Genomic DNA, 13,805 nt, shown 5'->3' on the forward strand with positions numbered 1-13,805 from the left:
GACACCCCCCCACACACACACATGCTGGACTTTATTGAATTATAATTATAAACCATAAAATACACTTATTTTCTTTCTATCTATCTATCTATCTATCTATCTATCTATCCTTCCATCCATCTATCTAGTATGTACTATTTCCATACAACCACCAAACAGCTAGAAATATAATACCTTCCAGTGAGTTATTGGCCAGGAGGTCCTTGATGTCACCAAAACATTACAGGTGATTGCCAAGACTTGATTTTCCACCAGGAGTAGATGGTAATACTCTTGCTGAAGACTATACTCTACATGTTTGGACTGCAAGGTCACTGAAAAATTAAGCTGGAGCTCAGCCAAAACCTCCTCCCTGTAGATCCCAGACAGAAAGTTGGAAAAAGTTAGGCTGCATGCAGCCTAATTGGAGAAAGACATCATCATTGGGGATAAACAGCAGTGGACACTACAGCTCTTAAGTTTGGCCAGCCAGACAAATGAGCCAAAGGGTACAATAGTGGTGTGTCTGTTATGGGAGAAACCAACTGCTCACTAACTGTACTGGAGGCTGGTGTATGTATATATAAAAAGAGTAAAATTCATGTCAGTAGTAAAATATGTGTAAGAATATATTTATTTAACAGTCTATATTCAAGATGGCTCTCGTTATCAAGAAGAGACTTTGCTAAGGGGCTTGCCTGAAGTAATAGTAGCCACTTGGTATGCTATTGTAGAACTCTGTCCTCTGGATATGATGTGGCCTTTACTATCTTGAAGTAAGAGTGACTGTGGTTACCAGCACAAGACCCTCACAAAATTGCATGCCCCTCACAAGATCGGGCCTATTTCCTCCTAGAAAAATGGAGTTAGGAGCGTCCCTAGGCCCTCATCTGAGAACGTAGCCAGTCCTGCACCCCACCCCCAAGCCCCTTTGGTCTTGAGGAGTACTAGGTTCATAGGAGGGAGAAAGTTGATGGGGACAGGACCCTGGAGATGCAGCTTTCATGAGCTGTCATTCATGCTGTGGGGCTTTTTCAGTGACACAGGTGCCTGAGTTACTCATGCTACTGTTTCACTCTCTACTCAGGATGGTTAGGAAACACATTCTACTACCATGGGATCTAGGATTTATTAATGCTGGAGTCACTTACAGATTGTAACATTTCCAAAGAACCTTGTGGAAAGAACAAGTCTACTTCAATAAATGAAGAAGAATAAAGAAGATCCAAGCTGGTTAGTAAAGTCAGCAAACCTGTGTCAGACAAAAGCACATTTGTGCTGGGATATGAAAGACTTGGATCATACATCCTTCCACCATGAAGCACTCCATCCTGCCACTGAGGCCCAGTGCCGCTTGGTGGGGGCTTGCTTTATCTTTGATGTGGGCACACAGTTAGAGCTATACTATGATACTCTTACAATTGAAATAATTTATTTTCATTACTTCTATATGTTTCATGTCTTTAAGCAATTTCCAAGATATGTGAATGGAGTTTGTTTACTCTTTCTGGCTAGAGGACTAGAAGAAACATCAAAAAATGTAATTTATTAAATGATGTACAATTTAGCTAGTTTGGAGATGACCCAAAGGAAGAAGCAGTGGTTCAAGAGAGAATCTTACTGCAGACTAATAAGTTTGATTTACAAGTAGAACATCCACACCAATTCCTACTCAAATATGCAAAATAACTCAAAGATGATAAAAACAAAATTCAAAAGTTGGTCCATGGGCTGGAGAGATTGCTTAGTGGTTAAGGAGCCTGCCTACAAAGCCTAAGGACCATATTTGATTCCCCAAAACCTACGTAAGCCAGATATACATGGTGGTGCATGCATCTAGAGTTCATTTGCAATGGCTAGAGGCCCTCGTATGCCCATTATTTCTCTTACAACTAAATAACTTAATTAAATATTTTTTAAAAGGTAGTTAGAAAAGAAAAGTTGGTCCGAATGGGCACTTGTCAGTGACAGTCTCGGTACCACCTTGCCACTTTAGTGGGAATCAGGGATCATAGCAGTAGCAATGATGTATCTCAAGGGCCGTTTGTGCAAATTTGAAATGCAAGAATGGATCTCCAAACCCATTTTGATGCTGTGGTGGAGCAGTTTGTTTAAGATGTCTCTCTTAATGCTTTGGAAGACATCTGCCACCAGATCCTGAGTCTTTCCCCTCAAGGGAAGCGACAGATGCCTCCTCCCAACCCTCCTCAGCTGCAGCAGCCTACAGCTCTTCAACTCAGCCTAACAACAGACATGACCAATGTGCTACAGTCATACAGTCACAGAGGCTGCAGCTGACCCTGCCCAGCCCCATAAGGACAGGCAGTGAACAGACCAGCAGCAGCAGGCCAAGAAACCATCTCCATAGCATAGTCTGCTCAACAGCCTGAGTGCACCAGGGCAGCTTCTCCCAGAGGAGTCACAGAACCACCATCTAAAATGCCCAGAATTGTTCTCACTGATCTGTCACTACTTTCAGCCCATCTGCCTTCCAAATGGGAAACCTCCACCCACCACTACCCTAGACAAGGCCACCATGTCCAGTCAGTGAAAGTCCTTGACACCCCAAAGCACAGACTCCTTCTCCAGCCTGGCTAACATCCCCACTCTTCTCCAGCTATATGACCAGGATGTCCACCACCAGCTCCTACATGTTTGAAGGCTACCAGAGCCTGTAGATCAGGAGGAAGGCTGAGGGTCCTCTGACAATGGCCTGCCCCCAGCCTAGGGCCCCACCAGCTCACCTTCCCTGCCAACCACACTACCTGCTTGAACTCAGGTCCTTATAATGTCCAGTAAGCTCTCTTACAGCTGAACCATCTGCTCAGACCCTGAAATAGTTTTTAATTAACCTAAAACATTTTCATTTTGAGAAAATTATAATGGCATTTCTGTACATCTCAATCATCCAAATATACACAGAGCCAGGTCTGGAATGTGTCACTGTGGTAGGGAACTTGCCATTGCATTACATTATGACATCTTGGTATTCTAAATCTCTTTGAACTGAATAAGTGATTGCTTAGAATAGCAACTCTGCCCAAAAAGGAGGAAATAACACTCTAAACAAACAGGGCGTCAACTTTTCTTCTTTACTTAGTAGTATAAGTAATAAGTCTCCATGTTTATGTGAGCAGAACCAACCTGTCAAATCAGCTAAAAGCACAAATGCCAGAATAGCACTGGTTTAAAGTACAGAGAACCTTCAGGATGCTTAAAGTCTCCAGAAAAAAAAAAATGTTGGAATGGAGAGATTGCTCAGTGGTTAAGGCACTTAGCTGCAAAGCCAACGACCCAGTACCCAGTAAAGCCACATGCACAGTGGCACATTCATCTGGAATTTGTTTGCAGTGGCCAGAGGCATTGTCCTACCCCTTCCCCTTTTCTCTCTCTGCTTGCAAATAAATAAATAAATAAATATTTAAAATGAATCTCTCCTGAAAACCTTAAATCTCTTATCTGGTTCATGATTTCCCTTCTACTTCTCTGATGCGGTAACTGCGGGCTGCCTTGCTGACTTCATATGTGGTGATTTATCACCATTGCAGGCTCTTCAAGTGACCCCTTTGCATGACCTCCAGGAGAACTGCAAACGCACTGTGCCTGCCTCCTAGCCTTGCCTTCTGCTTAGCCTTAATTTCACATTCTTTTTACTTGTATTTTATTGTCTCCCATTAAATTGGCAATGAACCGTCGCTTTTTGAAGCACCGTGTAGCAGGTTTTAAGCATTCACGCATCGGGGAAATCTATGTGTCCTCACTAGTCGCTTTCTGCATCGCCCAAGCCATCAGTGAGGCGCCTCCTCAGATCCCCACCTCTGTCCCCTCCTTCAGCCACTGCTGGGCTCAGCAGCAGTGGTCTCCAGTCTCAACTTGGCCACATCCCGGGTCAGGACTCACTCCTGAGGCCAGAGTCTTGGCCCCTCGCCCTCTATCCCTCTCGGGTTTGAAGTTCCAAAGTCCCCAGCATCCCTATCTCCTGCCCAGAGCGGACAACTGGATCTACTTCCCACTACCGGGTCGCCACTATGTAGCTCTCTGCTGCCTCACTCGTGTCCCACGGTTTGCGTGAGCGTCCAAGGAAGGGCAAAGTGGACGAGCATCCAGCTGGACCTCCAGAACTGAACAGAGGCCACATGGTGAAGAACACCCCGAAAGAGATAGCTGTGGAGAGAAAGAGGCAGGGCAGACCTCCAGAGCAGCAATAGTGTCCCCTCTGGCTGGCATACCTCGGCAGCGCCATCTGCTGATTGAAACAGGGAAAAACGGCCGAATCTGTTGTATTTTTTTCAATATTTTATGTGTTATTTATTTGGAAGCTGAAGGGAGGAGGGGAAGAGGGAGGGAGAGAGAGAAAAAAATATGGGCGCGCTCCACGGCCTCTTACCACTGCAAACGAATTTCACACCCAAGCGCCACTTTGTGTACCTGGCTTTATGTGAACTGGGAATTTGAACTCAGAACCATCAGGATTTGCAAGCAAGTGCTTTACTTAACTACTGAGCCATCTCTCCAGCCTCATTTGTTGGTTTTTATTTCACTCCCAGGGGGAGCAGAAACTGCGTGCAAAAAGTTTCCAATGGTCTCCTCCACTACCAAAGAGAAAGAATGCAGACAGAAAACCTTTATGTGGATTCCAGAGGTGAAGCTAATAATGGGAGGACCAAGCCAGAAAAGGATGATAGCAGGAGCTTCAGTCACGTGTGAGCCTCCAGAGCAAAGCAGTGCCGATTTTTAAAATTTTATTTATTTATTTTTATTATTATTATTATTTTTTTTTTTGGTTTTTCGAGATAGGGTCTCACTCTAGCTCAGGCTAACCTGGAGTTCACTATGGAGTCTCAGAGTGGCCTCGAACTGAGGGCAATCCTCCTACCTCTGCCTCTCGAGTACTGGGATTAAATGGTTTACACCACCACGCCCGGTTTAGTAGTACTTATTTTGAATTAAGGTTTGTAGTAGCAGAAATTGAACACTAGGTGGCACTCGTTCGTCTAACATTGGAAATACATTATTGTTGAAGTTTTCTTCTCAGTTCATAAGAAATTTCCCAGCCTGGCGTGGTGGCATACGCCAGCACTCGGAAGGCAGAAGTAGGAAGATCACTGTGAGTTCGAGGCTAGCCTAAAACTTCATAGTGAATTCCAGGTCAGCCTGGGCTAGAGTGAGACCCTATCTTGCAAAACCAAAAAAATGAAAGAAAATAAATTTCCCAAACAACCAAAAGAAGGGGAGGAGTGCTTTGCAACACAGACAAAAAGTAGCCTTAGTATTCATGACCTCACTGTGGGTGACACTATCTACATAAGATCTGCATAACAGGAGGGAGAAAATGGCATCAAAATAGAAAAGAGACTACTTGGAAAGAAGGGATTCAGTGGAGGGGGATTCAGGAAAGGAAAATGGGAGGGTAGTGGGAGGGGATTGTGATTATGGTAATTGTCTGTAGGTATGGAGGTTGTCAATAATAAGTTTTTTAAAAGGCTGGAGAGATGGCTTAGCAGTTAAACGCTTGCCTGTGAAGCCTAAGGACCCCAGTTAGAAGCTCGATTCCCCAGGACCCATGTTAGTCAGATGCACGTGTCTGGAGTTCGTTTGCAGTGACTGGAAGCCCTGTCGCGCCCGTTGTCTCAATCTCTCTCTCTCTCTCTGCCTCTTTCTCTCTCTGTCGCTCTTAAATAAATAAATAAAAATAAACAAAAAAAGTTTTTTTTTAAAGAACGTAATTTCCCAAACAAGGAGATTGTCCTGGTTTTGTGTGTGTGTGTGTGTGTGTGTGTGTGTGTGTGTGTGTGCAATAATTTTACAGAACAGGAAGATTATGTTGAAAGTGTCTTTAAAAATATATTTATTTAAGGGAGAAAAAGATAGTGAAAGGGAGAGAAACATGGGTGGGGTGCCAGGGCCTCCTGCAGCTGCAAACGAACTCCAGATTCATGTGCCACTTTGTGTCTGGCTTTACATGGGTACTGGAGCATCAAGCCCAGGGCCAACAGGCTTTGAAAGCAAACACCTTTTACCACTGAACAATCTCCCAAGCCCAAAAATGTTACTTTATTTTCAGAAGTCATATTCATGTAGCAACAATTTTGAGTGTTTTACAGGCATACAATATGTTACAAGATTTAAATTCGTAACAACTTGTACAAAGTAATGCTTTTTCAACCTAGCCCTAAATTTGGAAACAAGTGGAGAATAACAAAATAATGAGTCCAGAATGGTAGCTCATGCATGCAATCCTAGCACTTGGGAGGTAGAGACAGGAGAAACAAGAGTTCAAGGTCAGGTTCAACTACATAGCCAGTTTGAAGTTAACCTGTGCTACATGAAACTGTCTTGACAAAGAAAGCAAAAGCAAACACTGAAGAGATGACTTCTAATTTCTGAATGGAAGAACTATAAAAATATCATGCTATAGAGGACATTATACCCTGAGTTTGTATTAAGGATATATCTTATTAAGTGGATAGGAGTGGTTTTGTTTATATTGAAAAAATTACATTTCTTTAGTTTTTAGTTATTAATTCCTAATAAAATGAAATTAGAACTGGGTTAGTCAGGCCTCACTGGCCATATTGCAGTCCTCCAATTTAAACAACAGATCTGGGCTGGAAAGATGGCTTAACAGTTAAGGCACTTGCCTGCAAAGCCTAAGGACCCAGGTTCAGTTCCCCAGGACCCACATAGTCTAGATGCACAGGGTTGCACATGTATCTGAAGTTCATTTGCAGTGGCTAGAGGAAATGAAGAAATAAATAACTAAAATATTTTGGGCTGGAGAGATGGCTTAGCGGTTAAGCGCTTGCCTGTGAAGCCTAAGGACCCCGGTTCGAGGCTCAGTTCCCCAGGTCCCACGTTAGCCAGATGCACAAGGGGGCGCACGTGTCTGGAGTTCGTTTACAGAGGCTGGAAGCCCTGGCGTGCCCATTCTTTTTCTCTCCCTCTATCTGTCTTTCTCTCTGTGTCTGTCACTCTTAAATAAATAAATAAATAAATAAATAAATAAATAAATAAATAAATTTAAATAACTAAAATATTGAAACAACAGATCTATCATATAATTCATGAACCTTTTATTAGACTGGTTTTCAGAGAATATTTCTGTGGTGAAAAATAATATGCAAGGGATTAAATATCTACATGTCTTCAAAACACAGGAGATCTTCTACAATCCTTTTCTTAAATTTGACTTCTTTTTTAAGTGCTCAAACTCTGGGTTCAAAATGTGAGGTACTGAAAAATTAGCATGCATCATTGTGGGTCATAGTTCTTATTCTGTGGAGTTTCTCAGCACTTAACTAGGCAGAATACACCAGAGAACAAGGATTGGCTTCTAACACTCAAGTCAGCCTTGAAGACTTTACTTAGCAATTATCTTTTTTAGTTATTTATTTGACAGAGAAAGAGGGAGAGACAGAGGAAGAGAATGGGTACACCAGGGCTACCAGCCACTGTAAACAAACTCCGGACGCATGTGCCCCTTGTGCATCTGGCTAACGTGGGCCCTGAGGAATCAAACCTAGGTCCTTTGGCTTTGAAGGCAAATGCCTTAACCGCTAAGCCATCCCTCCAGCCCAGCAATTATCTTTATCAGTAATCTAAACGTGGTATTTAGGCTTCTATACCTTAAAAATATTTTTGCCAGGGTTGGAGAGATGGCTTAGTGGTTAAAGCATTTGCCTATGAAGTCAAAGGACCCAGGTCCAATCCCCAGGACCCAGATGCACAAGAGGCACATGCGTCTGGAGTTTGTATGCAGTGGCTAGAGGCCCTGGCATGCCCATTCTCTCTCTCTGTCTCTCTTCTCTCTCTCTCTCTCTCTCTCTCAGCTTGCAAATAAATAAATAATTAATTAAATAGAAAAAAAAATTGCTATCTGGGTGTGTTACATACCTGTAATCCCAGCACTCCAAAGACTGAAATAGGCAGATTCTTGTGAGCTCAAGGCCAATCTGGGCCACTGTGAGTTCCAGAGCAGCAAGGAATACATGGTGATACCAGGTCCTAACAAATCAATAGCAAAATAATAGGAAAATTTGCAGTGTACATAGATACACATTTTCTTACTAAGAGTGTTTGAACTCTGCATATGTGACACAGTTCTTAGTAGAAATAACACAATTGAAAAATTAATTTCTTGGAGCCGGGTGTGGTGGTGCATGCCTTTAATCCCAGCACTCGGGAGGCAGAGGTAGGAGGATCACCATAAGTTGGAGGCCACCCTGAGACTACATAGTGAATTCCAGATCAGCCTGGGCTGGAGTGAGACCCTACCTTGAAACACAAAAAAAATTAATTTCTTGGGACTGGCAAGATGGATCAATAGTTAAAGGCACTTGTCTGCAAAGCCTGCCAGTCTGGGTTCAATTCTCCAGCCACCGATGTAAAACAGGATGCAAAAAGTAGCACAATAGCTAGAGAGATGGCTTAGTATTTAAGGCACTTGCCTGTGAAGTCTAAAGACTCATGTTTGCCACGTGTGGTGGTGCACACCTTTAATCCCAGCACTCGGGAGGCAGAGCTAGAGGATCACCGTGAGTTTGAGGCCACCCTGAGACTACATAGTGAATTCCAGGTCAGCCTGAGGTAGAATGAGACCCTGCCTTGGAAAAACAAAAAAATCAACAACAAACGTCCCATGTAAGCCAGACACAGTGATACAAGTGTGCAAGGTCACACATGTGCACAAGGGTGCACATATATCTGGAGTTTAATTGCAGTGGCTGAAGGCCCTGGTGTACCAATTCTCTCTTTCTCTCTCTCTTACAAACAATATTTTAAAAATAGTGAAGTTTGTCCTTATAGGAAAAACATACTTGGAAGAAGAATTTGTATGTGATGAGGAAATTGTATAATTTCATTATGTTTTAAATAACCAATGAAAGTGATCCTCAAGAAAATTGTTTTGCTTTTATGTTTTGTTATTATTAAAAAATAGATGTGGTGGTAACTTTAAGAGGTCCCTGCTGTCCATGATCAGGACCAAAAAAGCAATAACCAGCTCATCTGTTGCCAGGGAAACCCAAAGCCACATGGGCTATGGCCTTGGGTCCTATCTAAGAACAGGGCAACAGAACAACCCCTTCTTGGAGATCTTGTCCATTGCCTCCATGACTTCTCTCACATAGTCTGTGTCTAGACACACACTTCCTTCCCCTCAGAAATTCATAAAGGGTACCACCTTTCTTTGTTCTTTGGAGTTTGGATTTTGGGAGCCTCTCTCCCTCTTTGGCTTTGGACCCTACTATGCCACGTTGGTGTAGTGTTTCCAATTCTCCTAATGGAAGTTTTAACTGTAAAAAGAACATTGTTTCAGCTGCCTTGAATGGAACAAGTTTGTTTCTTTGACTCTTTTGCTTTTTATCAGTTATCCTATGATGACCACAGAAGCCAGAAGTAGCATAAGGGAATGTGTGTGTGTGTGTGTGTGTGTGTGTGTGTGTGTGTGTGTGTGTGTGTTGTGCCTGTGCATATGTGTGTGAGTGCTTGTGGAGGCCCAAAGTCAATGTAATACATCTTACACTATCACTACCCACCTTATTCTTTGAGGCAGGGTCTTTTGCTGAACCTAGAGCTCACCAATTTGGCTAGACTGGATAACCAGTGAGCTACTGATATTCCCTGTTTCTGCCTCCTCAACCCTGGGGTTACAGGCATGTGCCACATACCAGCAGATGTGTACTGGGGATCTGAACTCAGGTCGTCATGCTCTACCAATTGAGCCTTCTTCTCAACTGCAAGAAGGGGATATTTTTAAACTAAGAACTATTACTTTTCAATAGTGGCTCATCTTAACTGGTAACAAACTCATTCCGGCCATGGAAGGCTGGCCTATGAGTACGCTTTTGATGTGCTTACCCCATACTGAAGATGAGCTGGCAACTGCCCTGACTGGCAATTTACTTGTTCTCTTTGATGTCAATGTAGGGATCACAAGTCTCATTTTCACCATTAGGTGTATTTTGAAAATGTGCAGCCTTCATTTGTGATGTCAATTGCATCCCTGTGGATGCTGTAAAGTTTTAATGTCAGCCATGGCCACACTGGGAATACAAAGGTGAGAATGAGGACAAGGACAAGATGGACCCAGAATCCCAGGATATTACCCTCTTTCCTTTGGCTGGCCATGCATCCCACAGTTTCTCCCCTAGAAGCAGTATTCATTCACAGGCCTCCTGGGCACCTGGCTCCTGCCTGATATAGAAGTGCTGCTCACCTCACAAGAGGGAGTCAGATTGGTCCTGCTGAAAGGAGCTAAGGGCAATTGGGAGAGGATAGACAGATTGGAGGGGAAGGAAAGATTGGGAAAGGAAAGACAGAATAAAGGAAAAGGAAAGAGGTGGGGGAAAATATGATCATTTGCAACCAGTCAATGGTGTCTTATCCCATGTGTTTCTTCCAAAATTAAATCACAACTGGGCTCATCCTGAAATCAAGCTCTGTTCTTTCATTATTGGCCTTTGAATCACTGAAAGAATGTGTCTGATAGTCATTCTCTATAGGATGTTAATCAGCATCTCATCAAATAATTCTTACAATTATGCAAGAATGGACCTTTTTAATTTTTCTGAGAAAATACCTTTATAGTGCTTCCATCATCTACACTTTACTGGGACTTCTGGGTCTTTCTTTGCTTATCCAATGTCCATGTAGCCAGCTAAGTAACCCCACAGCATTGTATCAAACCATAAAATCATAAGGTGTGACCTGCCCACTTTCCCCAGGGCCAGAGGTCCTCCACCACCCAAGGATAACTATTAGCCCAGCTGCCACACGGGTGGAGGAAGGTTTGGGCCTAGTCTTCCCAGAGCTGTGCATAGATCAAGACCTTTTAACTCTGCTCCTTTCTTTTCTTTTCCTTAGTAGTTTTAGCATTTTTGAGGCTAGTACTCCCTTTCCTCTCATGTGGCATTTGTCTTCTGTTGACTTTCCTCTATTTTGACAAGAGAGTGGCACTAGATTTGTAAAACATAGGACAGTTCTTGTCATTCCTTCACTTAAGAGCCTTTGCTAGTTCCTAATTGCCTACTTGGTTTGCTCTTACCTTGCATTTGTCTGGCTAACATTGAACTTTCTGCCTTCTGTTTACCTTTACAATCTTAATTCAATGCAAAATGGGTTGCATAGCAAGGGATTATTGTTTCCCTTTCATCCATTCAACACGGCACGTTTCCTGTTTCATTTTCTCAGAAGGATATGCCAATACAGATTTTCAAAAATGTTTTTTCCACACTTGGGCAATTGTGTAGGAGAGCATGAGGCATGTATATGGTAGTACACTGCTTTTGCTCTTAGGAATTTTGAGTTCAATTTTTGCCTTTTCATTAATTCCTCTGCATATACCTGCACTGAGGTGGTATCCCTGGGTGCAGCTCTCATTATTTTACGATCTGTCACAAAATATAATTATCATGAACATAGTTATCATATGTGGCGGTTTGGATGAAAAATGTCCCCACAGGATAACATATTTGAATACTTAATCCCAAGCTAGTGGCACTGTTCTGGAAGGTTGTGAAACCTTTAGGAGGTGGAACATTGCTGGGGGAAGTATGTCACTGGGGGTGGGCTTTGAGGTTTTATTGTCCAGCCCCGCTTGCTGTTCATGCTTTCTCTCTACTTCTTCCCTGCTGTTGTGACAATGTAACTCTAATTTCCTGCTCCCACCATGTTTTCCTTGCCAAAATGCACTCTTCCTTCTGAAACTATAAGCCAAATTTAACCCTTTTTCTGCCATAAGCTGCTTCTGGTTGAGTATTGAGAAAATAAGTGGCTACTAATCTGTCTTTTGAACTGTTTTTTAGTCTGTTCTTGATGTCCACAGAGGATACTTTTGATCCAGAACTGGCAGCAATAATAGATAAGCCTAAGTTTCAAAATTCAGTAGAGCCTGGCGTGGTGGTGCATGCCTTTAATCCCAGCACTCAGGAGGCAGAGGTAGGAGGATCTAGGTGGATTGCAGTGAGTTTGAGGCCACCCTGAGGCTACATAGTGAATTCCAGGTTAGCCTGGGCCAGAGTGAGACCCTACCTCAAAAAACAAAAAATCAGTAGAAAGGACACATATTATCTTCTCTTTGGGTTGTTTTATCTAAATCCCTCTACTCTCTTCTCACCACTTGTCTGCTATAGGTTGAAATTTCATTTGTGTCCACGAATTCCTGAAGTCTTTCTAGATCTCTCTCTGCCAAAGAACCTCATGTCTTGTCCTATGACACTTTGATAATATTACAAATAATATTTGTACATATGTTTCATTTATGTCTTTTATTTTGTAGCATACAAATAGAAATTTGAATATTTGTTGTGTGCCAACCACTTTCCTAAGATGTGAGGTTATAATGATGGATAATATGAATTTGGTTTCTATAATGGACCTAACATTTACTTTAGCTGTTAAATTCGCAGTGCAAGAATTGCCAATTTTCAGTGTATCTTCCCTAACTACCTAATGAATGTCTTCCTTCTATTTTCTATCAAAAAAGGCTTTTAAAATGTCCTCATTCTGCCTATATTTAATATTGGTATTTGTGGGCTGGAGAGATGGCTTAGCAGTTAAGCACTTGCCTATGAAGCCTAAGGACCCCAGTTCGAGGCTCGGTTCCCCAGGTCCCACGTTAGCCAGATGCACAAGGGGGCGCACGCGTCTGGAGTTCGTTTGCAGTGGCTGGAAGCCCTGGCGCGCCCATCCTCTCTCTCTCCCTCTATCTGTCTTTCTCCCTGTGTCTGTCACTCTCAAATAAATAAATTTTAAAAAATCAACAAAAAATATTAAAAAAAACATTGGTATTTGTATAAAGTAATGTCACCTTTGTTTCTAGTGATATATATACTCAAAGTACCTATACAGTTTCAATAAATTTTATCAGGCATAGCCTAACATTTGTGTGCTATTTTTATTGTTTTTTTTTTTTTTTTTTTTTTTTTTTTTGGTTTTTCGAGGTAGGGTCTCACTCTGGTCCAGGCTGACCTGGAATTAACTCTGTCATCTCAGGGTGGCCTTGAACTCATGGCAATCCTCCTACCTCTGCCTCCCAAGTGCTGGGATTAAAGGCGTGCGCCACCACGCCCGGCTTTGTGTGCTATTTTTAGATTAATCCTATGAGTGTCATTAAAAAAGAATAATCACCAAAGACACTATTAACACAAAATTCATTTTATTCTGTCTTTGGTATAATTGCACTTTTAAATAACTTAGTAAAACTTGTTTTGTTCAGAACATGGATAGTTTTGTTTAGTAGAGATGGTGATAATTGCCAGGAAAATAAACTTTCCTGGAATTATTTTTTATTTTCTTAATGATTTTTTGTTTATTTATTTGAGAGCGACAGAGAGAAAGAGGCAGACAGAGAGAGAGAATGGGCGTGCCAGGGCCTCCATCTACTGCAAACGAACTCCAGACGCGTGCACCCCCTTGTGCATCTGGCTAACGTGGTTCCTGGGGAATCGAGCCTTGAATCAGGGTCCTCAGGCTTCACAGGCAAGCGCTTAACCGCTAAGCCATCTCTCCAGCCCTGGAATTATTTTTTTACTGAAGAAATGAATCCATGTGTAATATAAAAGTATCTTTATTTTAAAGTCAAATAACATAAGGACTTATAGAATGACAGCTATCATGGGTTGCTCTTATTATTTAAAAGGCTTTGTCTTCTGTCAAAACAAATGCAAGATTATTGCATGCTATTTAAATTATATGTAATTTGTTCCCCTAATGCATCCTGGGTTTTGAATGTCTTTTATATTGAAAACATAAGATTATTTTCTGTCTTGAGTTATAACCAATAATGGGTAAAGGTTTAAAAACTACTGCACACCTTCCTGCTGCAC

At 42.1% G+C, this 13,805-nt stretch overlaps 1 pseudogene; it reads left to right on the top strand.

Annotated features, from left to right (window-relative positions):
* The first annotated feature begins 1,183 nt into the window (after positions 1-1,183).
* LOC101604151 lies at positions 1,184-2,277 on the top strand (annotated as a pseudogene).
* The last annotated feature ends 11,528 nt before the right edge of the window (positions 2,278-13,805 follow it).

The sequence above is a fragment of the Jaculus jaculus genome, chromosome X (genome assembly GCF_020740685.1).
Source record: "Jaculus jaculus isolate mJacJac1 chromosome X, mJacJac1.mat.Y.cur, whole genome shotgun sequence".
NCBI lineage: Eukaryota > Metazoa > Chordata > Mammalia > Rodentia > Dipodidae > Jaculus > Jaculus jaculus.